At 43.3% G+C, this 26,873-nt stretch overlaps 1 protein-coding gene across 4 annotated transcripts in view; it reads right to left on the minus strand.

Annotated features, from left to right (window-relative positions):
• THRB (thyroid hormone receptor beta) overlaps window positions 1-26,873 on the minus strand; it is a 479,584-nt gene that overhangs the window by 407,472 nt on the left and 45,239 nt on the right. The window lies entirely within an intron of this gene.

Raw genomic sequence — 26,873 nt, forward strand, 5'->3', positions numbered from 1 at the left:
ATACTGCAGTGCCTGGAATCATTATTCTGGGAGTCTGTGTGCGCCGCCTTTATCCTTCCCCAAAGTTCAGTGCGGGGAAGAGGGAGAATGCAGCGGCGGCGGGCGGCAAAACGGCAGGGGGGAAGGTGCGGACATGCCACTGGAGGAGGGGGGCAGAGGGCAGTGACATGCTCTCTTAACAGCTGCTTCGATCAGCGCAGACAAGGAGAGACCAGTTTGGCCAATAGCAGCGCAGAGAGATGAGTGACAGAGGCTTCAGCCAATCAGGCTGATTCAGCATGCCTGTCACTTCTCTTCTGCGGAAGTGCGTACCGTTTTAAACCCTGGGGGCATGGGGAGAGAAATCTACAAGAAAAAAAAAAGTAAGAATGATTTTAAACTTTTAAATTTCCTGGTTTCACTGCTCTATCAGCCTGCAGTAGAGAACTTATTGTGTATGTTATGCCTAACAGTTACTCTTTAAGTTAACTTTAAGGGGTTTTTTTTTGAGCAACCATTTTACTCCCATAATGCGATTACATTTTCTTCTCTTATTTTATGTCATTTATTGTTTTTAATGGCAATACATAATCATTACATGCTTTAGAATTATCATCCCCTTTAAACATCAGCACTTTTTTTCTGTGTGACATTTTTAAAAACAATGTTTTAAATAGTTTCTAATGCATATGTGTAAATTTTGTTGACAGAGGTTATAGACTCCATTCCATTAAATAAACAGAGTGTTGTGCGGATGCTGGCAATGCATGCATCACTGCCGAATCGAGAACAGGCTCCTATTCATTTCAGTGGAAAGAGGTAGATACTAATTTTACTGGTAATTAAGCGTAATAAGATGAGGCTTATGGAATGAAACACTTTTCTGGGGAGGATGAGTAATGTTCATACACAATTACACACAAATAAGCAATTTTTATTTATATTTAAGGTACTGTATATAAATGAGCATAAGCGAGAAATCTGATATTTAGGCCAACAGCCTTGTATATTAACAAAGTAAAGGTAGAAGGCTGCGCATCCCTGACCAAATACTGTACAACTGAATGGTTAATCGCTGTGGCGCACACCGCCCCCCCCTGGACTGAAATGTACGCCCGCATCCAAACAATGCAATACTGGTCTATGGAGAAATTTTAGCTTGAGCGCTTGCATTGTTTTCTGCTGTCTGTATTGAATGTAAGTTACACATTTTAGCGTAGCTGCTCCCAGGGTAAAGACATTTGCTTTTAACTTAGGTTAGTGTTAGGACATCTGCTCTGGAGATTTACCTCAACGTTGGTGCAGATGTCCAGTATATTATATTTTTGCATGCAAAACTATGATGGAAGCTAAAATGTCTCCATAGACCAGTATTGCATTGTTTGGATGCGGGCGTACATTTCAGTCCAGGGGGGGCGGTGTGCGCCACAGCGATTAACCATTCAGTTGTACAGTATTGGGTCAGGGATGCGCAGCCTTCTACCTTTACTTTGTTTCCATAATTCTGTAACTACCAGGCTAGCAGCACCCATTGTGCTATCCTGTTTTGCATGGTAAGTATTTAGTTATGCATATGTTTTGCATCTGTCTGATTGCTGAGTGTGTATTTGAGCTATATAAGCGGTGCATATGAGGTGATGAGTCATTCAGTTGCAGCCCATGATGGTGAGCGCTTGCTTTGTCGGCCTTGTTTATTAATGTGATTTGCAGCAATACAAGTGCCCACGACGATTGACTGGCAATGTCAAGAGTAGGATCACACTAGTCTTTTCTGGGGCTTAATAAATCAGGCCCCATGAATAAGGAAAGAGGAAAAATATTCTGAACGGTGGTAAGGGTGCCCAATGATATTTCAGTCTGATCATTTGACATCTATCTGCAGCCATCTATTCGCTATCAATCTGACCAAGATTTTAACACGACCCCGGCTGTCAATCATTAAAATGCCTATATTTGTAGTTTTAAAAAACAGACTCGTGTTCTTAGAGCGAGGGCGGTCATCAGACATTTCTGGGTTCCATACTGGGAAAACCTATTGGGACCCCCTCACTCCCCTCCATCCCTGTATTTAAAGTGGACCTGAACTCAGAACTTTCTCTCTGCTCTAAAAGATAAGCAACAGCATAAGAATCTTTAAAAGAAATCTTTGTTACAGCTGATTCAAATCCTGCCATAAATCGTCAGTGTGTCTACTTCCTGCTTTAATGGAAGCAGACATCTTGTTAACACCCTGTGTTTATCAATGAGCTGTAGCTTACAGGGACAATAATTGATAATTTGCATATTCTGCAGTGATGTCCTTGGAGACATCTCAGAGCCCACTCCAACCTGAATAACTGCAAATACTTTCTGTTTTATACATACCTCGGGCTTCCTCCAGCCCTATCTGCACGGATTGCTCCCACGCCGCCATCCTCAGCCTTCTCAAGCTCCGGTACTGGGACCCAGTCACGGCCAGTCTGAGCATGTGCAGTCTCTCGCCAGCGGAGACTAGTAATGGGCAGGTGCAATACTATTCTTCACCGGAGAGAGCGTACTGCGCATGCTCAGACTGGCCGAAGTTTTGGGACCCGGTACCAGAGCTGGAGAAGGCTGAGGAAGGTGGCATGGAAGGGATCCGTGCAGAAGGGGCTGGAGGAAGCCCCAGGTATGTATAAAATTTTAACTATAATTTGTCTCTGGTTTCCTTTAAGAAGGCAAACTTTTGTTTTCCAGAGTGTTTTAAAAAGAGGGCTTTTTGGTCCACTGTAGCCCCCTTACACACTCCTAGAAGTTCTGGATCACCATGGGCTTGCAGGGTACTATAGATCCATATTAAACATTTCACTGAAGCTAACTATAAACATAGCTAGATTAAGGACAAATTATAAGATTGATTTGTAATTAAGTAATTTTAATCAGATTTCAAATCATTTTTCCGACTGGATATCGATAGAAAATAAATCAAAAGGGCATACGCAGAACAACAGCCAGTATGTTGATAGATATTTTCCAGCATTTCCGATCTGCTTCCAATGGAGAAACACCTTGATTTTGAGCTCAGAATCGGTCACTCGAAATCAGTAGGCTGTATATATTTTTTTTCGCAGATCTGATCATTTTCTCAATCAGAAGTAGAATCTGAAGTGAAAATTGCATGGCCTTATAAGTGAATTGAAAAGTTTGAGTATTAAGCCTTCCAATAACTTGGAAACCAATATTGTGTTCTTAGCTATTAGTTGTATGCTGTGTTTAATGCTTTCGGCCATAGATGGAATTTGAGTTTCATCCCACTTTAATCAAAACATCACCCTGAAGGCTTGAAGCAAAGCTATTATTATTTTAGAAACCTGTAAATCTTAATAAGAAGGTAGTAATAATAGTAGAGGAGGAGATTAAATAATAATTTCTGTAGCGAAAAATAAAAGCGAAAATAATGTGCAGTTTTGCAAGTAGAGACAGGAGTGGGGAACGTGTCCAATTCCCGTTGTATCCATATTTTTGCCCTCCAAGTAGAATAACAACACAAAAGTTTGTACATCTTTAGCTATAATTTCAGTCCTATGGCTAGAATACATTCTGAATCACACATATAGAACGGATAAGAATACCTGCCTATTTATTTCCACTGTCTCTGGGTTTGTCTGTTGAGTTTTCACAGACAAGTGAACAAACATAACCAATCTGCTCCCAAAACAGTGGCACTGCCATTGACTGCTAGAGAGGAACAGCATATCTGTGCTACATGGATACTAAGCTACACTAGCACAGTTTGAATTGAGCCTTCCTAAATAATACTCACTGCATAGTAACAAACAAACAAAAAATCTACTTTAGAGTATAGAAAACTTTGTGTTTTGAATAAAGATCTTGCAGTGTAATAGTTGAGGGGCCTCTTAAAGGTAACAATCAATTGTTAACCAAAAAATGCCATTATTTCAACAGAAATAAGGGCTCTGTTCCCCTTTCAATACCTGTTTCAGGGGATGCGGGGCAGAAGCAGATCAGGCCCATTGTTGGTGGAGATGCTCAGCGTTTCAGCGTCTTTGGAGAAATGCTTCCTGTTAGCCTCCAAAGTTCTTGAGGTTCAGTTATCCCTGAACCCCCTTGGGTAGCCCTCTTCCATAGAAAAGCTCCTTTGCTTGATAAATATCAAAATGCTTTACTGGTCTAATTTTGCAATGCCACCAAGGCCTTTATAGCCAAAGAATGGAAGTCCCCCTCAATTAGCGTTGATGCTTTTAAAAATAAGATACAGGAAATGTACTTGCTGGAAAACATCACCTTAATAAAAGTGAGGATTACTTCCCCAAGGTATGGTCCCCTTGGTCTCAGTGGCGACTATCTCACTAACCTCCCAATGAAGAGGTTTGGGGTTTGGATAACCACATGTGTGGCATAACTTGCTTTTTTATCTATGATGATCTAGTGCCTTGTCATCAGAACGTGACCTCCTGTTATACTTTTTCATTGTACATTATCTGTGAAAACCTTTATACTTAATGTGATGTACGCCAACTTTGTCATGGCTAATGGCGTTATTTATTTTCCTTAAAGGAGTCATCAGGGCAAATCTAGTAAAATGAGTGGAAGTCCCCGGTAAGTACCACTCATTTTACTAGATTTGTCCTGATGACTCCTTTAAATATTTCAATATATACTTGTTACTGTATTTATAAAGGCCAGTGTTCTCCCAATGCTCTTTTAGCCAGGTGCTCCACCCGGCTAGTTTTGGTGAGCACCCGGCTGTCATTGGCTCACCTCCTCCTATGCTACAAGCAGAGTTGCGCAAAGAAGCACTAGCCCTGCATTCTCTCATATTGCCCCACCCGGCTACTTTTTCATGCCACCCGACTACTATTTCATGCCACCCGGCTGGAAAAAAATTCTGGGGAGAACACGGAAGGCGGTGATTATGAGAAATGATCTCACCTTTTATGAGAGTCCACTTGCCTTCCCTGAACCCTTTTTTCCGATATCTAACGGCAATAATTGGCTATCATCAAATCTATCAAGCAGCTATCACTAATCGCTATTCAATGATAATCAAATAGTGTTGTTCACATTTAAGGGGTGGCTGGATGGTGTAATGGTTAAGGGCTCTGCCGCTGACACAGGAGACCTGGGTTCAAATCTCGGCTCTGCCTGTTCAGTAAGCCAGCACCTATTCAGTAGGAGACCTTTGGCAAGTCTCTCTAACACTGCTACTGCCTATAGAGCGTGCCCTAGTGGCTGCTGCTCTGGTGCTTTGAGTCTGCCAGGAGAAAAGCGCGATATAAATGTTATTTGTCTTGCCTTGTCTTAAACTGATAAACAGTAAAGAATAAATAAAGAAATAGAAAAACTGTTTATAATAATAATGTATTCCTCATTGGCTGCAATGTGCATGTACGTATACAAATATAAAACAACAAAATAGGGGTTTGAAAGGAGAAATTGTACTCCTAAAACATAACTTTTAATCATGTATCAATAAAGCAAACAATAATTTAGATAAAAAATATGCCCTGTCAGTGAACACAATCTTATTATAGCAGTGATGCAAATTTCACGACTCATGCAAGCTGCTTCTTCAGAGGTTTTAGTGTGACACGAGTGTCAGTGAAAGCGATTTTCTAATAATAGTGGTGATGCACATTTCGAGACTCATACAAGCTGCTTCTTCAAGCGTGACACAAGTGTTGGTACTGAAGTGAGTAGCGCCAGTAAATAGAGTTCTTGGGCTTTAGGAAAAACCCATTTATCACTTTTGAAGTCAATTGCTGCTTTAAAGAGTGTTCATCTGCAACTCCCTAGTGATCTTTGATACCCTGGATCTTTGGAGAGCTTGGGAACCAATCATGGCCTTGCCACAGCCACAAAGCCAGAGCCTAAAAAGGATTTGTGGCCTGTGAGTAATGCACTTCCAGCCATGCTGGAGGTGCATTATTTGGAGGCTGCAAAACTGAGGATCCAGCTTCCCGACTATGACAAGATTGCAATTGGCTAAGAGTGGCCTATGTGATCTAAGGGTTCATTCAAGTGAATAGAGAAATTACAGTTGGCAATCAAACACTGCCAGTCTTGCAATTAATTAGATCACCCCTTTATAAATATTGCCATCTAAAAGAGGCACTGTAACGACATATGGTAGAATGCAGTCAATGAGTCAAGATGCCCACTTTTACAGTACTTTTCCTGGTATGAGCATTAGAAAAGTTCCTATATCTATGTATTACTGCATATTTGTATGGATCCCCGGCCTACCAGTAATGCTTAGCCTAAGCTCTATAGCTATGTTATTTTCTCCTAGAGCATTCTGGGAGACCAGGTATTGTTTTCACTGGCTTCGAAATTCTCAGAAACAAACATTCCTCAAAGGAAGATTAGGTAAAGCAATAGCAGAATAGCTGTAAAATTACATTCTACTATATTCTACTATCAGTATTATCCAGCACCCAATAGTAGAATAGCAATATTATTGCCGATATTCTACTAGCAGCTTCACCTGGGGCCCAAATTTGAAAGCGCCCTTTTTCTATGTTAGTTAAATGTATGGCTTTACCATTAAGTAACGTTTCAAACATAACAGGAGCAAGGTTTCTAGACTTGGTGACTTACAACTAGGCTTCATTGCTCTCTATGGAGCTATCTTAATGAATCTAATTACCCCCCAATGACCAGGCGTGAACGCGGTGGCAGCCTCAGGACCGCCTAACGCCAATTGGCGTCAAGTCCTGGGGCGGGGTTCTGCAGGAGATGGCGTACACCAATGCGCGTGCATCTCCGCATGAATGGCAGAGCTCCGCTCCGTCATCAGTCTCCTAGCGGAGATCGCCGCTAGGAGACTGTTAGATGGCAAAAACCGCCATCTAATAGCACTGTACAGTGCTGCGATCTAAGGCAGCACTGTACTGGGGATGACAAGTACAGTATATTTTATTTCTGAAATGTAATATTGTAATATTGTCCAAAACAAAAAAAATTACAAAAAAATTTTTTTAGACTGTGAGCGTGCATGAGCAAAACTGTCACCTATTATTATATCTTGGTATTACTACAAATACTTACTGACTCATCAATTGATTCATTGACCTACCTGTCTATAAAACTTGTAAAATATTTATCTGTACATAGCCACCAATATACTGCCACTATACAAATCAATAATAATAATAATAAAAATAAATACTTTTTTTTTCTTTTATTTAATCTTAGTATTAAAAATAAAGTCTAAATAAAAAAAATGACCAGTCCATCCTTGTCTAGATGACAATTTATTAAATCACTCTCACACAATATGTAACATTTTTTACACTGGCAGTGAAAGCAACTGTGTACAGCACTGAGGGCCAAGTTCAAAATGCACATAGGCCACAGCATAATTTGTTTTTATGTTAAAATTAGGATCATTTCAATTGAGCAGTCCACAGTAGCTCACTTCAGGCAATAATTTCGCTTACACAAGCCAACTTTTCTGGAAAATGCCAAAATTGCCAGACTGCCGATCTGTGCTTTCCGTTACATAATATGGACATCTGATGTACATCTACAAACTTGTTGATTATGCCTACATCGTTATAGGCTATAAACTGTAAACCGATTAGAAAGACTAGCACAGCATTTTAATATATTGCTTTTGAATTGCAGGTTTATTATATTTTATGACTCTTGTATAGTTGTAACCACAACTGGTGAACGTCTGCCAAAATTACATTTGTCTAGGCGAGATTCTCAACCTTTTAAAGGTTTTATATAGTTGAGCTAAGAAAAGGTTGAGTACTCTGATGATCAAAGCTCCGTTCACACTGCACACGTTGCCGTCCGGATTTTGGCAACGTGTACAGGAGGCCAACACGCAGGACATCAGAAAGTGCATAGAGTGCACTGTCTGATGTTCACACTGCATGCGTTCCGGACCAGTACGGTCCGGGAATGCATGTTGGACGCATGTTTTCACAAATTACATTTCCGTGCTCTAAAAAATGTAGAAAATCTCACCTAGATGGAAATGGAATTGTAATTTTTCATAAAAATAACTTACAAAATATCAAAACCGTGTCTCATTTAAATGAAGTGATCTGTGACTTTTTTTTTTTTCCTGTTGCATCTCTGACTGATTCATCTTGTAAACTATGTTTAAGCTATCAAGCTTAAATTGTACCCTTTCATGCACTGTAATAAGACTTACTTATACCCAGAGACCAAAGCCAGTGCATCAAACAAGGACTTCTATTCAAAACTCTTTAAAACAAATGACTTGGAAAATAGTATAAATAACAAGAAGGTGGATGATAATAAAAGGTTAAATAAACTGGATATGAAGATTACACTTCCACCAGTCTGGCAACACATCTGTATTATATCATATACTAGTGATTACATAAAAATTGGTAGCTAGTTGCAAGGTTTGGCATCTAGTTAAAGCCGCCTTGTTTGCAGCGTTCACTCAAGATATTGCCAACTACAACAACATGCAATGATTTTATTTTAGCGGTTTCAATTAATAGGGGATCCTAGGAAAAACATTTGTGTTTGAATATGGTTAATATTCCAAAAGCCATTGAATACGTCCTGAAGAAGCAATGGAGATGGAGCTGTGAATGCTCAATGTCATAGTCTATATTTCATTTACTTTTTTTTTTTGTTTGTTTGTTTTTTGTTTACTAACAGTATACATGCTACTTTTTAGGCCTTTTTGAGCAACAAAATGTTTTAGGTTTGGCATTCTCAACATAAAGACATTAGTAAAATGTATTGCAAATAGTGATAAGCAAAAACACATAATCATAATTTTGCATCGTATTTTGCAGTTACAAGGCAAAATCATAATGCAAAATTTTTGGAAAAAAAAAACTGGAATTGGATTATTTTAATTCCTAAATGTAATCAGGAGCCATAATGTGGCAATTACGCATCATTTTATCATTTTGCTTTTCTCCCTTCAGCCGCTGTGCCGTCCTGTAGTCTGGAGCGTTCTGTGCTAGCGCAGTTTGGAAAAATTACAACTGCACATGTGCCCAACACTCCCGGTCAAGGAAGCGCAAGCAAGGAGGTGACAGGGCCACATGAGCAGTAGCCTGCGACTGGCTAAGACAGACAGATTTCAGAGGAGCACAGTGGCTGACGAGAGAGGAGAAGAATGACAGTGAGGGACCAGGACGACTACAGGGGGCTGGAAAAAAGTCCCAGGTAAGTTAAACTGGGGATCTTAGTGTCCCTTTAGGTTCCGCTAAAGTGCACCACAGCAAAATGTAATTTTACCTAGTTTAAAGTAAATGAGTACCATGCTTTAAAAAAAACCCCAGATAAATACCTAAGGAGAGGGAAGGCTCTGGGTTCCAATGAGCCTTCCCCCGCCTCTCCCGGTGCCCTCGGCGCAGCGCTGTGCCCGGGAGCAGTATTTGACTAATTTGGTCAAATATTGCTTGCTTCGCTGGCGAAGGCGACTTCGGAAAGTCTTCGGTAGCCTGAGTGCTCCTGAAGACGGGCCGCACCATTTTTTGCTAGCACCCTCTCTTGCGAACTCGTGCGTGCACAGAATGGAGCCGCCTGTCTTTGGGAGGACTCGGCTCCCGAAGACTTCCAAAGTCCTCCACAGAGGGGGATACAAACCACGGGAGCCAGCGCTGCACCGAGGGCACCGGGAAAGGAGAGGGAAGGCTCATTGGAACCCAGAGCCTTCCCTCTCCTAAGGTAAATATCTGGATTTTTTTATTTTATTACGATTCCCATTAGCTTTTTTTGCATTTTTTTTTTAACCTTTTATTTTTTAAGGTGTGATTAACCACTAAAGTTGGTGCAAAATTACAGGTTATCACATTATTATTATTTATTGTATTTATAAAGCACCAGCATATTACGCAGCGCTGCACAATAGATAAATAGGTTAACATACAAGGTAGGACATACAGGAAACTCACAACAAGACAAGATGATGCAAATGATTTGATAACAATACAGTGTCATATGTCAAAATAGAGACTGTTCTAGTCCACAAGAGGGGTGATTGACAGTAAGACTGCATAATCAAGCTGGAAACACTTGGGAGGATGGCCCTGCCAGAGGCTTACAATCTAAAGGGTGGGGGTGGAGACAATAGGTGCATCTGTTGAGAGGGTGTCTAATGCTGGGAATACACGGAGCGTTAGCTCCTTATCAATCGAGCCGCTGATGGCTCGATTGATAATATCCGACAGGTCCGATGACCGCACGGATATATTCCCCGCTCGATACCCGCGGGCAGACAATAGCGGGGATCGAACGGAAGATAAGGAAGCGCCCACGGGGACGAGCGGGAATCGATCCGGGCAGCCGTGGGGACGAGCGGGATGCGGCGTGAGTCGATCCGGCAGCTAATCAAGCCGCCGGTTCGCTCCATATATTCCCAGCATAACAGAACGTATTATGGTGCTGGTGTAGGGCGGTATGCGAGCATGAAAAGGTGAGTCTTGAGAGCTTGTTTGAAGGTATTAACCACCCTGGCGGTTTATTAAAATCCGCCAGGGGGCAACAAATACGTTTTTAAAAAAAAAGAACGGGATCTCTTGGAGGGCTTCCCCCATCGCCATGGCGACGGGGCGGGATGACGTCACCGACGTCATCGACGTCGTGACGTCAAAGGGGAATCCGATCCACCCCACAGCGCTGCCTGGCACTGATTGGCCAGGCAGCGCACGGGGTCTCGCCTGGGGGGGCCCTGCATCGCGGCGGGTAGCGGCGGATCGGCGGCGGCGATCGGGTGAGACACGCAGCAAGCAAAGTGCTTGCTGCGTGTTTAAAAAAAAATTATTCAAATCGGCCCAGCGGGGCCTGAGCGGCGACCTCCGGCGGTAATGGACGTAACAATGCGTCCATACCGCTAAGGAGGTTAAAGGTGGGGGCGAGTCTGATGGCTGGTGGGAGAGCGTTCCAGAGAGTGGGGGCAGCCCTGGTGAAGTCCTGCAATCGTGCATGGGACTGAAATATGCGTGGTGCGACTAGGTGCAGGTCATTGGAGGATCGGAGGGGGCAGGCTGGTATGTGCCTGTGGACCATATCAGAGATGTAGGTCGGGCAGGTCTTGTGCACTGATTTGTAGGCCAAGTACAGGATTTTGAAATTGATCCTAAAGCTGATGGGGAGCCAGTGTAGGGCTTTACAGAGCAGAGTCGTAGAGGCGTTGCAATGGGAAGAATGTATCAGTCTGGCTGCTGCATTCATTACCGATTGAAGTGGGGCAGTACGGGCAAAAGAGAATTGCAGTAGTCTAGGTGGGAGATGACAAGGGCGTGGATAAGCAGTTTAGTGGTGTCAGGGGACAGGTTGGAGCAGATCTTGTAGATATTGCGGAGGTGGAAGTTGCAGGATCGAGCAATACCTTGGATGTGGGGTGTAAAGGAAAGTTCAGAGTCCAGGGTAACATTTAGACAGCGGGCTTGGGAGGTAGGGCGAATGGTAGTATTTTCGATAGTGATGTGCAGATCTGGGAGGGGTGCAGCAGTGTGGGGTTGTCCAAATTAAGCTTCAGGTACCTGGCGGCCATCCAGGAGGAAATGGATGTGAGGCAGGCGGAGACTTTGTCCATTGTAGAGGAGGAGAGATCTGGTGTGTGGAGGTATATCTGGGTGTCATCAGCATACATGTGGTAGTTGAAGCCCATGGAGGAACACCAACTGAGAGGGGTGTAGGAGTGGATGAGGAGCCATTGAAAAATCACATGAAATTACCAACGGAATACGCAACATCAATTGCATTTCAAAATAGTAATTTTATGTGGCCATAATTACAACATTTTACACAAAATTTTGCGGAAACGTAGTTAGTAGATTACGATCATCACTAATTGTGAGTTAGTCGTGAAGGACTTCGCATATAACCTACATAACAGCACCTTGTGTTCTGCCCCTCTCTCTGGAAACTAATTTCTGTCTGTTCAGTCTATGGCATAGCTTCATAGGCAGAAGCCGTGAGCTATAAAAGTGTTAATTATGATGTATGTGCTGATGCTTCTAGAATTTCAATCCAGACATTGGCAGCACTAATAAATGTACAGATATGCATCAGTCCTTTGCAGGCTATGGAGCTTTGCTATATTTGATCTGCATGTTATTATATCTTTGCCTAGCAATAGCAGTACACAGAAAATAAGATCTGGAATGTGTAAATCTGTTTTACAGAAGCTGTACTAAAAGTGAAGAGGAAGGTTGACGGATGTAACTAGAAATGAGAGCGTTCATCCGAAAACTAATGTCAGTCTTGGAATTACATCTTACTACGCATTATTGTAAAAGATAATTTATTCTTATCAGGCATAATAAGCAGTCAGATGGTAAAGAATGAAAGTGCAACTACCAAGGCTAGATCCATACTCTCTGCTGCTTTAGGCCAACTGTTTGGTGCTAACACTCTCCTTTACATTTGCTGCTCCCCTCTCCATATACAGCTGCTCCCCCCTTCCTTGTACAGTTACTCCATTTTCCATGTACAGCTGTTCCCATGTACAATGTCTCTTCTCTTCAATGGTACAGCTGCTTCCCTCTTCCATGTACAGCTGCTCCCCTCTTTCATGTACAGCTGCTCCCCTCTTCCATGTACAGCTGCTCCCCTCTTCCATGTACAGCTGCTTCCCTCTTTCATGTACAGCTTCTCCCCTCTTCCATGTACAGCTGCTCCCCTCTTCCATGTACAGCTGCTCCCCTCTTCCATGTACAGCTGCTTCCCTCTTTCATGTACAGCTTCTCCCCTCTTCCATGTACAGCTGCTCCCCTCTTCCATGTACAGCTGCTCCCCTCTTTCATGTACAGCTTCTCCCCTCTTCCATGTACAGCTGCTTCCCTCTTTCATGTACAGCTTCTCCCCTCTTCCATGTACAGCTGCTCCCCTCTTCCATGTACAGCTGCTTCCCTCTTTCATGTACAGCTTCTCCCCTCTTCCATGTACAGCTGCTCCCCTCTTCCATGTACAGCTGCTCCCCTCTTTCATGTACAGCTTCTCCCCTCTTCCATGTACAGCTGCTCCCCTCTTCCATGTACAGCTGCTCCCCTCTTTCATGTACAGCTTCTCCCCTCTTTCATGTACAGCTGCTCCCCTCTTCCATGTACAGCTGCTCCCCTCTTCCATGTACAGCTGCTTCCCTCTTCCATGTACAGCTGCTCCTCTCTTCCATGTACATCTGCTCTCCTCTTCCATGTACAGCTGCTTCCCTCTTCCATGTAAAGCTGCTCCTCTCTTTCATGTACAGCTTCTCCCCTCTTCCATGTACAGCTGCTTCCCTCTTCCATGTACAGCAGCTCCCCTCTTCAATGTACAGCTGCTCCTCTCTTCCATGTACATCTGCTCCCCTCTTCCATGTACATATGCTCTCCTCTTCCATGTACATCTGCTCCCCTCTTCCATGTACAACTTCTATTCTCTTCCTTGTACAGCTTCTCCCCTCTTCCACATACAGCTGCTCCATTTTTCATGTACAGCTGTTTCCATCTCTCATGTACAGCTGCTCCCCTCTTCCACATCCATCTGCTTCTCTCTTCAACATGCAGCTGCTCCTCTCTTCCACATACAGCTGCTCCTCTCTTCCACATACAGCTGCTCCTCTCTTCCACAGCTGCTCCTCTCTTCCACATACAGCTGCTCCTCTCTCCCACAGCTGCTCCTCTCTTCCACATACAGCTGCTCCTCTCTTCCACATACAGCTGCTCCTCTCTTCCACATACAGCTGCTCCTCTCTTCCACAGCTGCTCCTCTCTTCCACATACAGCTGCTCCTCTCTCCCACAGCTGCTCCTCTCTTCCACATACAGCTGCTCCTCTCTTCCACGTACAGCTGCTCCTCTATTCCACGTACAGCTGCTCCTCTATTCCACGTACAGCTGCTCCTCTCTTCCACATACAGCTGCTCCTCTCTTCCACAGCTGCTCCTCTCTTCCACATACAGCTGCTCCTCTCTCCCACAGCTGCTCCTCTCTTCCACATACAGCTGCTCCTCTCTTCCACGTACAGCTGCTCCTCTATTCCACGTACAGCTGCTCCTCTATTCCACGTACAGCTGCTCCTCTCTTCCACATACAGCTGCTCCTCTCTCCTACAGCTGCTCCTCTCTCCTACAGCTGCTCCTCTCTTCCACATACAGCAGCTCCTCTCTTCCATGCACAGCTGCTCCTCTATTCCACGTACAGCTGCTACTCTCTTCCACATACAGCTGCTCCTCTCTCCCACAGCTGCTCCTCTCTTCCACATACAGCAGCTCCTCTCTTCCATGTACAGCTGCTCCTCTATTCCACGTACAGCTGCTACTCTCTTCCACATGCAGCTGCTCCTTTCTCCCACAGTTGCTCCTCTCTTCCACATACAGCAGCTCCTCTCTTCCATGTACAGCTGCTCCTCTACTCCACGTACAGCTGCTACTCTCTTCCATGTACAGCAAATTCACTTCACAGAAAATAATACTAATTTTACTAGTACACTGTTTTGCAAATGAAAACAGTGTCTTTCCATTCCATGGGCAGCCCTCATTTTTGCCTTCCCACCCTATTTACAGTTCCCACTTTATTCACACATTTTCCAAGTGAAATCCAGTATTTGGAACACCATCCCTGAACCGTGACCAAAATGGCCTTTCAGGGGTCCGTGTATGGCAGCGACAGCCAATCAGACTGTTACAGGTGCTGTGCAGACACGATTAAATACCATCAGTGAAAGATGCAGGCCCTACTAAAGCTCAAAATCAAAGTGCTCACTGGTCTTCAAAGCCTCTAGTAGACTTTGTTGCTAGAGACTACCAGGTTGTGGCCCCTGGGATTACTCCACAGTAGACACTAGACAGGGAGACCAACAGACACTACAATGTGGATATACTTCCAGAGATTATTGATGTTGTCAGAAGTACCAGCATACTGGAAATATATTGGTTGAGATCACTGACCAAAATCAGGATGGTGGATAACAGGCTAAGGCTAGGTTTCCACTTGTGCGCTCTGTATTAGATTTTTTGCATAGAAAATTTGCATTAGTTCAGCAACAAATGGTAGTGAAAGGGGAGGGGCCATTTGCATTTAATGCAAATTTTTATAAGCGTTCGCATGCGAAAAAAGGTCTTGCTTTATTTTTTTCAGATATTTTACACGTAGCGGCCGCAATTTGCGTATAATGCTTTGCAATGGCATTATTTGCGTGACAATTCGCATTAAATGCATGGTTACAGGAAGTTGTCAGCAGTCATGACTAAGCTGTTACTAGGTAGATCATGTTTGACTAACAGTGCACCGCTGCAATTTGATAGATATTCAATAGATTTAATTCTGAAATCTACTGAATATCTACGTACAGTGTGTGGAAGGAATAGATCCCTCTCTCGTCAGATTCCAATCATAGAGGAATCTATCTTTTTAGGAGTCTGGGTGGCTGTCTATAAGTGTATGGCCCTTTTTACTTTTAATTTTTATAATGGCAGCATGGTGGCGTAGTCGACAGCACTCTCCCCTTGCAGCCCTGAATCTGCTTGGAGTTTGTATGCTCTCCCATGTCTTCTTGGGTTTCTTCCAGGCAGTCCGGTTTCTTCTCATATCCTGAAAACAGATCAGTTAATTGGCTTACTCCTAAATTAGCCCTTGACTATGATGGACATATACGACCATGGTAGGGATTAAATTGTGAGTATCTCTGAGGGTCAGATAGTGATAAGACTATATACTCTGTAAAGCACTGCAGAGGATGTCAGCGCTGTATAAATGCTTAATAATAATTATGTTATTGGCACAGCTCAGACTGAAATCTGTGGTTGCCACTGTTATATCATACTGCTAAGTAGTGCTTTTGTTTTCACATACTGAGTGTTCTTATTTACGCAACACGATCTCAAGGTGCTAATTGCATATGCTAATACAAATAAAGTTACATCTGACTTTCTTTCCGTCTGCCTAGCGCTCTCTATGACACATGCTTGTGATGAGGTATGTAAAATAATACAGAGAGCAATAAATCCTGGAGCTGGAGCAACACTGACATAAATATTTTTATCAAATAGTTTGAAAGGACATTGCCAAACCATAAATCTTATGTATGACTCACAGCCAGCTGGTGCTGAAACCGCCCCACTTCCCTACCTGAACTATGCGACACAGCTTTATTCATGTAGAGAAGTGCAGGACTTTCACTGCAGTAGTTTGTATAACTGCAGATCCCAGGAATGAAATTATTATACATATTTTTAAAAAATGTGCACTTGAAGTTATAATGTAAACAGTTTGCAATATGAATTTCTAAGGCTTATGGTGCTGGTACATGGTACAATTTTTTTTAGTTTTTTTTCAAGTAGAGAAATTTCATCAATTATTCCGTTTGGTGGAAAAGATTATTTTTACTCTATTTGATCGTTTTGGTTGGATAAATGGGAAAATCTAATGTTTTAATTGTACCATGTATGGGCAACATTTGTCTGTGTGTGGTCAACATTGCAGAGTATGCTTCACTGACCTGTTGCTGTTCCCTCACACTGCCTCCCTCCCCTAAGCAGGGCCTTTTGGCGCCCGAAGCTTGGCACAGCTATAGCAGTAATGCTATAGTCCGCGCCCCAAGCATGAGGTAATTTGGGGATATGGGGTTACCGGACCCCACATTACATCTCCCTGAGAGGGGGAGTAGTATTTAATTTGTGCGGCTGCAGAGTGAGCTGACAATCAGCTCACCCTGCACCAAAAACCCCTGGCGCCAGGACGCCATGTACGCTCTCCCCTTCCGATATCCTGGGGTATTTCAGGATCCTGGAAGTGATGCATGTGACATTATCAGTGTTCTCCCCAGGCTCTTTTAGCCGGGTGCCCCACCCAGCTAGTTTTGGTGAGCACCCGGCTGTCATCGGCTCACCTCCTCCTCTGTTGTAAGCAGAGTTGTGCAGAAAAGTGCCGGCCTTCCATTGTCTCATCTCACCCCACCCGGGTATTTTTCTATGCCACCCGGCTACTTTTTCATGCCACCCGTCTGGAAAAAAAATTCTGGGGAGAACACTGCATTATGGAGGAGCGGGGTCAACTGTAATCTCTTTCAGAGCCATACCTTTCCAGTAACTGACAACTTCTTGACCCCATTCCCATGATGTCACAATAGACACTGCCATAGGCAAAGCTTTACGTTTTTATATCAAAAAAGCTACAAAAAAAATGCCCAATATAATTTTAAATTGGTGTTTGCTTTATAATTGCATAGCTATGAAATACATGGTAAAAACCTAAACCTCTTTCTCTTTAACAACACTTTTCAAATAAGAAGGCAGATTGTACAGACGGAATTTCAGATAACATTCCTCAAAGTGTTTTATAGAAGTGAGGAGCCAACAAGTAGAAAGTATCACTTTCTGCTAACTTTTCTCCCATCCTCTTCTGAAAGGACAGAACTGTAAACACTGATGACATATTAAAGAAAGGCCTGACAACTAAGGATGAATGAACACAGTTTAGCGGGCAGAGAGAGTTAACTTACCTGTCTTGCCACTGCGCTGCACGCTGCTCTCCAGCTGCTCAACACTTCCTGCTTTCATAGTTCCAGCTGTGAAGGCAGAGGTGTCAGGGGAGAAGTAGAGCAGGCTGTAGCACAGCAACAAGACAGATACAATAGCTTTCTCTGATCTACCTGTGATCTGCCCCCCAAGACTTGGCCACATGTGGATATAGTTTTGTTACTTGCAAAACGGTGCTCACTCAGCCCTGCTGGCAACTCCTCCTCTGTAACTTAATTTGTCTTTGGTCAAAAAAGTTCTTCCCAGTAGTTTTTTTTTTTTATTAGAGAAAGATCTTTCGTTTGGATACCAAAAATATTCTTTGCAGCAGATGGTCAGCCATTGCAGTTGTCCAACATATCAAATCTACAAGCACGGTATCCTTAGTTTATGGAGGAAAAAAAAGTTTTTTTGACTGTCTGTCTCTCTATTCTCATCCTTTCCTGTTCTTTATGAATCCAACGAGAACAACAAGAAATTAGTGAAATGTTTCCGTTAAGACTGAAGCAGCAACACAAAGCATAACAGAGGTTCTAACACTCCCTTGCTTTGTCAAATCCCTCCAGAAGAGCTTGAATAGATTTGTTTTAATTATGTATGTTGCGTTTCTTTGTTTATTTATTGTTTATGAGATTAAAAACACAATTTATATTTTTGTTTTGTTATATTTTTTTTTAAACCTGAAATATTGGAAAATAAAAGTTTGATATTTAGGAGCGCCATCTGCTGGTTTGGCTAGCAAGTTTTTGTAAGAAAAATCTTGATTGCTTTACTAAACAAGTCTCTCACATGATCACATCATAAAAGCAAAGTGTCCTGACTTGGGGGCTGATGCCCAAAACTTATCCCATGAATTATCCCTCCTTCCATAGTTTTCTCCTTATCTATAAACTTACTATACAGCACTTCCCAGAAAAAAAATACTCAAAATAAATTGTGTCAAATTATGGGCTTGATTCACAAAAGAGTGCTAACTGTTAGCACGGCCGTTTTTGTGCGAATTTTCGCATTGCGTGCGATCGCGAATTTTCGCGCAACACGATAACGTTTTCGCGCGCAAACGTGAATTTTCCAGCGAAATCGATATCGTTTTCGTGCGAAAAATCGTTTTCGCGTGAAAAATCGTTTTGCGCGCGAAAACGTTATCGTCTCGCGTGAAAATTCGCGATCATGTGTAATGCGAAAATTCGCGCGAAAACGGCCGTGCTAACAGTTAGCACTCTTTTGTGAATAAAGCCCTAAGTGTTTTAAACTAGTTATATCGGTTTGCACAATACTATTATATGTAACAAAATATGTACAGTAATAAAAAAAAAACCCAAAAAATAAACAGTTTTGTACATAAAGTCATCTTTGTATTTCTGAAACGTTGTTACTAGAGTCATAGCGGATTGCCTGTACTTATATAAGGTCACTGAAGTAAATCAACAGTTAAAGGACCACTACAGCGAAAAAAGTTAAGTCTCATACACACGGTACAATTTTCCGTCAGATCGACCAGTGATCTGATAAGAAGTAGCATCGTGTGCAGACGTCCAAATTGTTCCCAATCGATAATGCGATCCATTTTGCGTTAATAACTACCCAAAATCGATCAGAATCCAATTGTACCGGTCGGAAATTATCCAATTGATCCACCGATCTGATGGAAAATGTTACCGTATGTACTCAGCTTAAGTAGTTAAAATCTGACAGAACTGACAGTTTTTGGACTAGTTTATCTCCGTATGCGGGATTCTCAGGGTTTTCTTTGTTTTCAAAAGCATTCCCTGAACAGCAGTTGCTAGGTCTAATTGCCAAAATATTAAGATACCAGCCAGCCTCCCTACTCACTTGCACACTATTTTGTCAGCTAGACTTAGCAGTTAGAAAGTGTCAAAATTATTTTCTTATAATTTAGTATTTTCTTGCTTAGTGGTGGTATAAAGAGCAGGTTATTGACAATTTATGAAAAACCTAGGAGAAAACACAGGAGAAAAAGTTAATTGCATATGGGTCAACTGCCTTGATGCAGGAAACTGCGCTAAATCTACCGCGCACTCACATCTCGCGGGTTTATATTACCACGCACACACAGCACACGGTTATGTTAGCATAGTGTGCACGCATAAGTGCCGCACGATGCGCTCGTAGAGCAACCATGGTACTCCAGTAGCGCAACCGCTACTATGGCCTGTTTAACTCTCTAGTAAGGCCACATCTGGAATATGGAATTCAGTTCTGGGCACCACATTACAGGAAAGATATTGCAGTTTTAGAGCAGGTGCAGAGACGTGCAACAAAATTGATATGTGGGATGGAAGGTCTCACTTACCATGAAAGGTTAGATAAACTGGGTTTATTTAGTCTAGAGAAAAGACGCCTTAGAGGGGATCTAATTAACATGTATAAATACATCAGAGGGCAATATAAAAGCTTGGCGGATTAGCTTTTTGTCCCTAGGCCTTCACAAAGGACTAGAGGACATGATCTGTGCATGGAGAAAAAACATTTTAGCCATTTAGGAAAGGGTTCTTGTGAAGAAACGCGGAAAAGCCGCCGCATGGACGCAGGATCAGGCGGCTGTTTCCGCGTCTGGCATAGCAGAACGCGGAGAAACCGCCGCGTCTGACGCGGCGGTTTGTACGCATAGGCCTGCTTCTCTCAGTGGGGCGGGATGCGGAGAAAACGCCGCACGCTCAGACAGCGTGGCGGCGGATTCCGCATCCCATACAGCAACAACATTACAACACATGACTGGTGTGGCTGGGACTGATAGTCCACACTGGTTTAGGAGGACGCGTGCGCGCGCGGAGAGGCAGGGCCTTTATGGCAGTCAGAGGAGGGTCAACTGACCAGGCCGGTCAGCTGACAATTGCAGCAACTTTCATTGGTCCAGCACTTAATGGAGGTGCTGGAGAGCACTGGTGTATATATACTGGGTGCTGGTCATTCCTCTGGTGTCTGGCGTTGCGATCACTACGTGGTAGCACTCAGGCCTTGTCTGTATCTGTGTTCTAGCATAGTTTCCAAAGGTGTTGACGATCACGGACCTCACACCTTAGCATTAGGAAAATTGAACTGTATTATTTGTTATGACCTTCTGCCTGCCTGACTATCCTGCTGAACTCTGACTCTGTACCTTGCTATCTCTGATATCCTGTTGCCAAACTCTGCTCATTCCTGGACTCTGTATTTGCCTCTTGATTCTGTACCCCGCTATTCTGATACTCCGTTGTCAAACCCTGCCTGTTTATTGGATTCCGTATCTGTCTCCTGAATCTGTACCGTATCTGTCTGTGTGTTAACGACCTGGATTGCCCGACCTCGAGAACTGGCCTTACTGTTAGAGGCAGTTCCCAGACCTGTTAGTGACACCCTCTCTGGTGTCACTCCCGTTCTGTCCTTCCTATCCTCAGCCTAGCTCCTCCCCCGGGAGAGTCTAGGCATACGGAAGGAACTTACTTCTGTGCAGTACTCCTTACTGCTTCTGTACCTTCTCCTAAGATGCAATACTCAAAGTATTACTGTTACACCAAAACACTCTTATCCCTCAGGTGTCCAGAGGTTAGAATATATATCTGATTATCGGTGATACTGCAGATCATCAATAATCGGGTATATTCTGCATTCTCGGTGATACTGCAGATCACCGTTAATCAGACCCTCTCTGTGTTACACCGATCGTTACAGTTCTTTACAGTAAGAGTGATTAAGATGTGGAATGCATTGCCACAGGAAGTACTTATGGCAAATTCTCTACCTGCATTTAAAGGGGCTTAGATGCTTTCCTTGCGTTGAAAGACATCCATGGCTACAATTACTAGGAATGCCCAATGATGTTGATCAAGGGATTTTATCTGAAGGAATTTTTTCCCTTACGGGGCTAATTGGACCATGTCTTGTAAGGGTTTTTCACCTTCCTTTGGATCAACAGGGATATGTGAGGGAGCAGGCTGGTGTTGTACTTTGTTCTCCGGTTGAACTCGATAGACGTATGTCTTTTTTCAACCCAAGAAACTATGTAACAATGGCCCTACTTCTGGAGTACCGCAGACGCATCAGGGATGAGCTCACAAGTGCTCACGAGTAGTGAGCTACTCAAATTCATCATTAAAATGAGGCTTGATTGGCTCAGGTGTGCGACTGAGAGATGAGGGCTTATTTTCCCACAATGTCGCCGGCTTCCATGTGTATCACATTTTGCACGTGGCCTACTGGATGCGTTGTAAGACTCACTAGCGCGCACTTCCTCTTTCTGGCTTGAATGAGGAAGTGCGCACTAGTGAGTCTTGCAATGCGTCCAATAGGTTGCATGCAAGACGTGATATACATAGAAGCCGGCGGCATTGTGGGAAAGTAACCCCTCGTCTCCCAACCACATACCTGAGGCAATCAAGCCTCATTTTAATGACGAATTTGGGTAGCTCACTACTCATGAGCACTCGTGAGCTCACCCCTGAGTTGCATAAGAGCGTATTGCGCAGCACTTACATGCACACACTACACTGACATGATATTAACCCGCGCCATAGATTTACCGCTGTTTTATGACTCAAGTTCATTGCCCATCATTCAATTCACTTTTTTTCCTCAGTTCTCTCCAAATTGATATTTTCACACCTTGTCAATAAAATGCCCTTTCAACCCCCATCAAGCAAGAAAATAGACAAACTAATTTTGATAGTTCTTTTTCTACTAATATTGATACATTTTCAATTGCTAAATGCTAAGAAAGTTATTTTGAAGATAAGATGAAAAAGTATCACCTATAAGAAAATTCAGGTGAAAAGGTGAATTGCACATGGCCCCATGTGTCTTTATGAGTAAGAATTTACATGTACGAGTGTGTAAAACTTAACTCACATAACATAGCATGCATACAATTCCTGCGTTACTGCATAATCCTGCTTTGTGAATCAACCCGAAGGTGAGATAATTCCCAAGTAAAACGTGTGCACAACATAATTCTCCCTAATAATTATAGGTCATAAAGCATGTGCTTGGCAAAACATACCTGAGAGCAGCGAGCAGATAAGAAGTTCACTAGGTCATAATTACTGAGAGCTTAATAAGTGTACATTATAGCTGCATATGCAGAGCCGGATTTCTAGAAAGGTCACCAAGGCCAAGACCTTGAGCGGCTGCAGCCTGGGGGAGGGGAGGCTAGACACAAAAGTGAGGTTCTCTACATGGAAAAGGAGACTGCAAATAAGCAACACAGGTAAGAGCAGAGCTGCAGCCCATGGGAGCTGTATGTTCAACATTAAAGAGAACCCGAGGTGTGTTTAAAGAATGTTATCTGCATATAGAAGCTGGATCTGCCTATACAGCCCAGCCTCTGTTGCTATCCCAAACCCCACTAAGGTCCCCCTGCACTCTGCAATCCCTCATAAATCACAGCCGTGCTGTTAGGCTGTGTTTACATCTGTAGTGTCAGTCTCAGCTGCTCCCCCGCCTCCTGCATAGCTCCAGTCCCTGCCCCCGTCCCTTCCCTCCAATCAGCAGGGAGGGAAGGGATGCAGGCGGGGACCGGAGTTCTGCAGGAGGCAGGGAAAGCAGCAGACTGACACTATAGAGATAAACACAGCCAGCTCTGACAAGCTGTTTGTCAGCAGCGTGGCTGTGATTTATGAGGGATTGCAGAGTGCAGGGGGACCTTAGGGGGGTTTGGGATAGCAACAGAGGCTGGGCTGTATAGGCAGATCCAGCCTCTGTATGCAGATAATATTCTTCAAACCCACCTCGGGTTCTCTTTAAGCCAAAATAAGAATAAGAGAGTCTAAACAAAAAAAGCCCTGTTTTGGATAGGTCTATGAATACAGTTGTTTATCTAATTTTTAATTTCACATCAGGTGCACTTTACCCTGCCGGAACGTTTTGATTTTTTGTATTCCTGCCCTAAAATGTGATCTTGTGGTCTGAATGTTTGCAAGCAAGTCCTAAAACTAGAACCGGCGGAGGTCATTTAAGGATAGACATTTTATGGAAGGATCGGTTAGGGTTAGGTATTTTACAGTTAGTCGGTTAAGGTTAGGCATCAGTTTGGGGGTCGGTTAGGGTTAGGCATCAGTAGAAGGAAGGCTTGTGTTAGAGTAGGCTTAGGTAAGGTGTTAGTAAAATATTGCTAAAAAAATACCAACATTTTACTATTGGAATTAAGTAGTGGAATATTGGTAATTTTACCAATATTCAACTTGCAGCTTTCCTTGGCGCTCAAATTACTGCAGTGAAACTTTTGAATGTACAGGATCTTCTCAAAAAATTAGCATATTGTGATAAAGTTCATTATTTTCTGCAATGTACTGATAAACATTAGACTTTCATATATTTTAGATTCAAATACACACAACTGAAGTAGTTCAAGCCTTTTATTATATTAATATTGATGATTTTGGCATACAGCTCATGAAAACCCAAATTTCCTATCTCAAAAAATTAGCATATTTCATCCGACCAATAAAAGAAAAGTGTTTTTAAAACAAAAAAAGTAAACCTTCAAATAATTATGTTCAGTTATGCACTCAATACTTGGTTGGGAATCCTTTTGCAGAAATGACTGCTTCAATGCGGCGTGGCATGGAGGCAATCAGCCTGTGGCACTGCTCAGGTGTAATGGAGGCCCAGGATGCTTCGATAGCGGCCTTAAGCTCATCCAGAGTGTTGGGTCTTGCGTCTCTCAATATTCTCTTCACAATATCCCACAGATTCTCTATGGGGTTCAGGTCAGGAGAGTTGGCAGGCCAATTGAGCACAGTAATACCATGGTCAGTAAACCATTTACCGGTGGTTTTGGCACTGTGAGCAGGTGCCAGGTCATGCTGAAAAATGAAATCTTCATCTCCACAAAGCTTTTCAGCAGATGGAAGCATGAAGTGCTCCAAAATCTCCTGATAGCTAGCTGCATTGACCCTGCCCTTGATAAAACACAGTGGACCAACACCAGCAGCTGACATGGCACCCCAGACCATCACTGACTGTGGGTACTTGACACTGGACTTCAGCATTTTGGCATTTCCCTCTCCCCAGTCTTCCTCCAGACTCTGGCACCTTGATTTCCGAATTACATGTGAAAGTTGCTTTCATCCGAAAAAAGTACTTTGGACCACTGAGCAACAGTCCAGTGCTGCTTCTCTGTAGCCCAAGTCAGGCGCTTCTGCCGCTGTTTCTGGTTCAAAAGTGGGTTCATGCTTCCATCTGCTGAAAAGCTTTATGGAGATTAAGATTTCATTTTTCAGCACGACCTGGCACCTGCTCACAGTGCCAAAACAACTGGTAAATAGTTTACTGACCATGGTATTACTGTGCTCAATTGGCCTGCCAACTCTCCTGACCTGAACCCCATAGAGAATCTATGGGATATTGTGAAGAGAAAGTTGAGAGGCGCAAGACACAACACTCTGGATGAGCTTAAGGCCGCTATCGAAGCATCCTGGGCCACCATAACACCTGAGCAGTGCCACAGGCTGATTGCCTCCATGCCACGCCGCATTGAAGCAGTCATTTCTGCAAAAGGATTCCCGACCAAGTATTGAGTGCATAACTGAACATAATTATTTGAAGGTTTACTTTTTTTGTTTTAAAAACACTTATCTTTTATTGGTCGGATGAAATATGCTAATTTTTTGAGATAGGAAAATTGGGTTTTCATGAGCTGTATACCAAAATCATCAATATTAAAACAATAAAAGGCTTGAACTACTTCAGTTGTGTGTATTTGAATCTAAAATATATGAAAGTCTAATGTTTATCAGTACATTGCAGAAAATAATGAACTTTATCACAATATGCTAATTTTTTGAGAAGATCCTGGACACCAATTCAAAACACCATGAAAACAAAATAAATTGTATACCACCCTTCAACTTGCCAACGAAGGCATAAAGACTTAAACCCCAATGTTGCCATAGCAGCTGGGTGGAGATGCTAATGCATTACATCCATGCGCATAATCTAGCAAACTTATTTAAATGTTCTAAGGGGTACCCCAAAAGGTGTGTTACAGTGGATATAAGTTGTATGGAAGCCACAGCGTATCTTGGCAAAAAAAAATATGTTGTAGTCTGGAGAACACTGGGGAAAAATTGAGTGTTAGGGCTTGTTCACATCTAAAATTGCTGACGCTAGCGATTTTCCATTTTTTTGGGGCGTTCTTTCCCCCCTCCTGGTGCTTACCTACGCGCTTCCATTTTGTATAAAGCGCTTTTGTATGCGCTTTTGCAGAGTGATTCCGATTTCTCACCTGGAAATGAATAACTACAATGTATATGTTCATGAAAGGGTTGGGGAAATTGCTATACAAAGCGCTTTTTCAAGCGCTTTGCAATTTCCCTACACCTTCTACTGAGGCACATCGCCCCAAAAATGGTACAGGCAGTGCTTTGCTGAGCGGATCGGAAACAAACTGCTCAGATGTGAACACTCTCATAGGGAATCATTGCATAAGCGCTTTTAGGGTGATTTTGAAAATCGCTAGGGCTTAAAAAAAAACGCAAAACGCCTTAGGTGTAAACAAGGCCTAAGAAAGGATGTAAATAGAAAAGGGCTGCTATCCAAAATAAGTAAATGAAAAACAAGTTACTGCCCTTCTAAAGTTTGCTACAGACCATGAGGATAAACTTTTTGGCTTGGATAAAAAGCAAACACAAAATTCCAGAATGACAACCTTATCCCATTTGTGAGACAATGAAGTGCCAATATCATGGTAAGGGCCGGTTTTGATGCTTTAGGTCCACAATGGCTCTCCTAATTCCACCAGCAAATTGTGAAAGGAAATGCCAAAGTATCCATCTGTGAACTGAAGCTCATGAGAAACAAGGCCATAGAGCAAGACAACTGATTAAGATAAGATGGCGCCGGTCAGGTAGTCACAGCCATACAGGGCTCCGGCCTTTTTTCTCAAACATCTAATTTTTTCTACCTGAGATCCTACCTGGCAAAGCAGCATTGAGCTCATTCCGTTTGGGGCCAATGGGACAACCACCCGGCTACCTCCTTCAGCAGCACATGGGCTGCACGTGGGCCGTTGCACCGCCGCTTTCAGGAGCCGCAAGTCTGATATCAGGACCACTGCACCGCTATCACAATGCCACGGCCACTTCACTGTTGGAATCTGCAAGAAGTTCATCCGCTGGAATCCTCCATCCACGATGCCGGTTCAACAGCACGAGGGCTACGTCGCCGCCAACAGGGAGATCAGATGCTGCACGCAGGTCGCTCCATTGCGGCCAGGGAAGATCCGACTGCCGATGCTGCTACAGCTGCCTCGAGGACATTTCATCGCCGGGAAATCCCTTGCACTGCGACTGCTGCTGCTGCTCCTCTAGCTGCCACGGGGCCCACTCCACCGCCGGGAGATCTGGCACTGGGCTATGATCTGGAACTCTGCATGCAGGCCACTCCATTGCACGGCTAGGGGAGGTATGTTCACCGCTGCTACTCCATCGCTGCGGCCATAGCAGGCCAGATGCTCTGCCTTCTCCCCCCCC

The sequence above is a fragment of the Hyperolius riggenbachi genome, chromosome 5 (genome assembly GCF_040937935.1).
Source record: "Hyperolius riggenbachi isolate aHypRig1 chromosome 5, aHypRig1.pri, whole genome shotgun sequence".
NCBI classification, from domain to species: Eukaryota; Metazoa; Chordata; class Amphibia; order Anura; family Hyperoliidae; genus Hyperolius; species Hyperolius riggenbachi.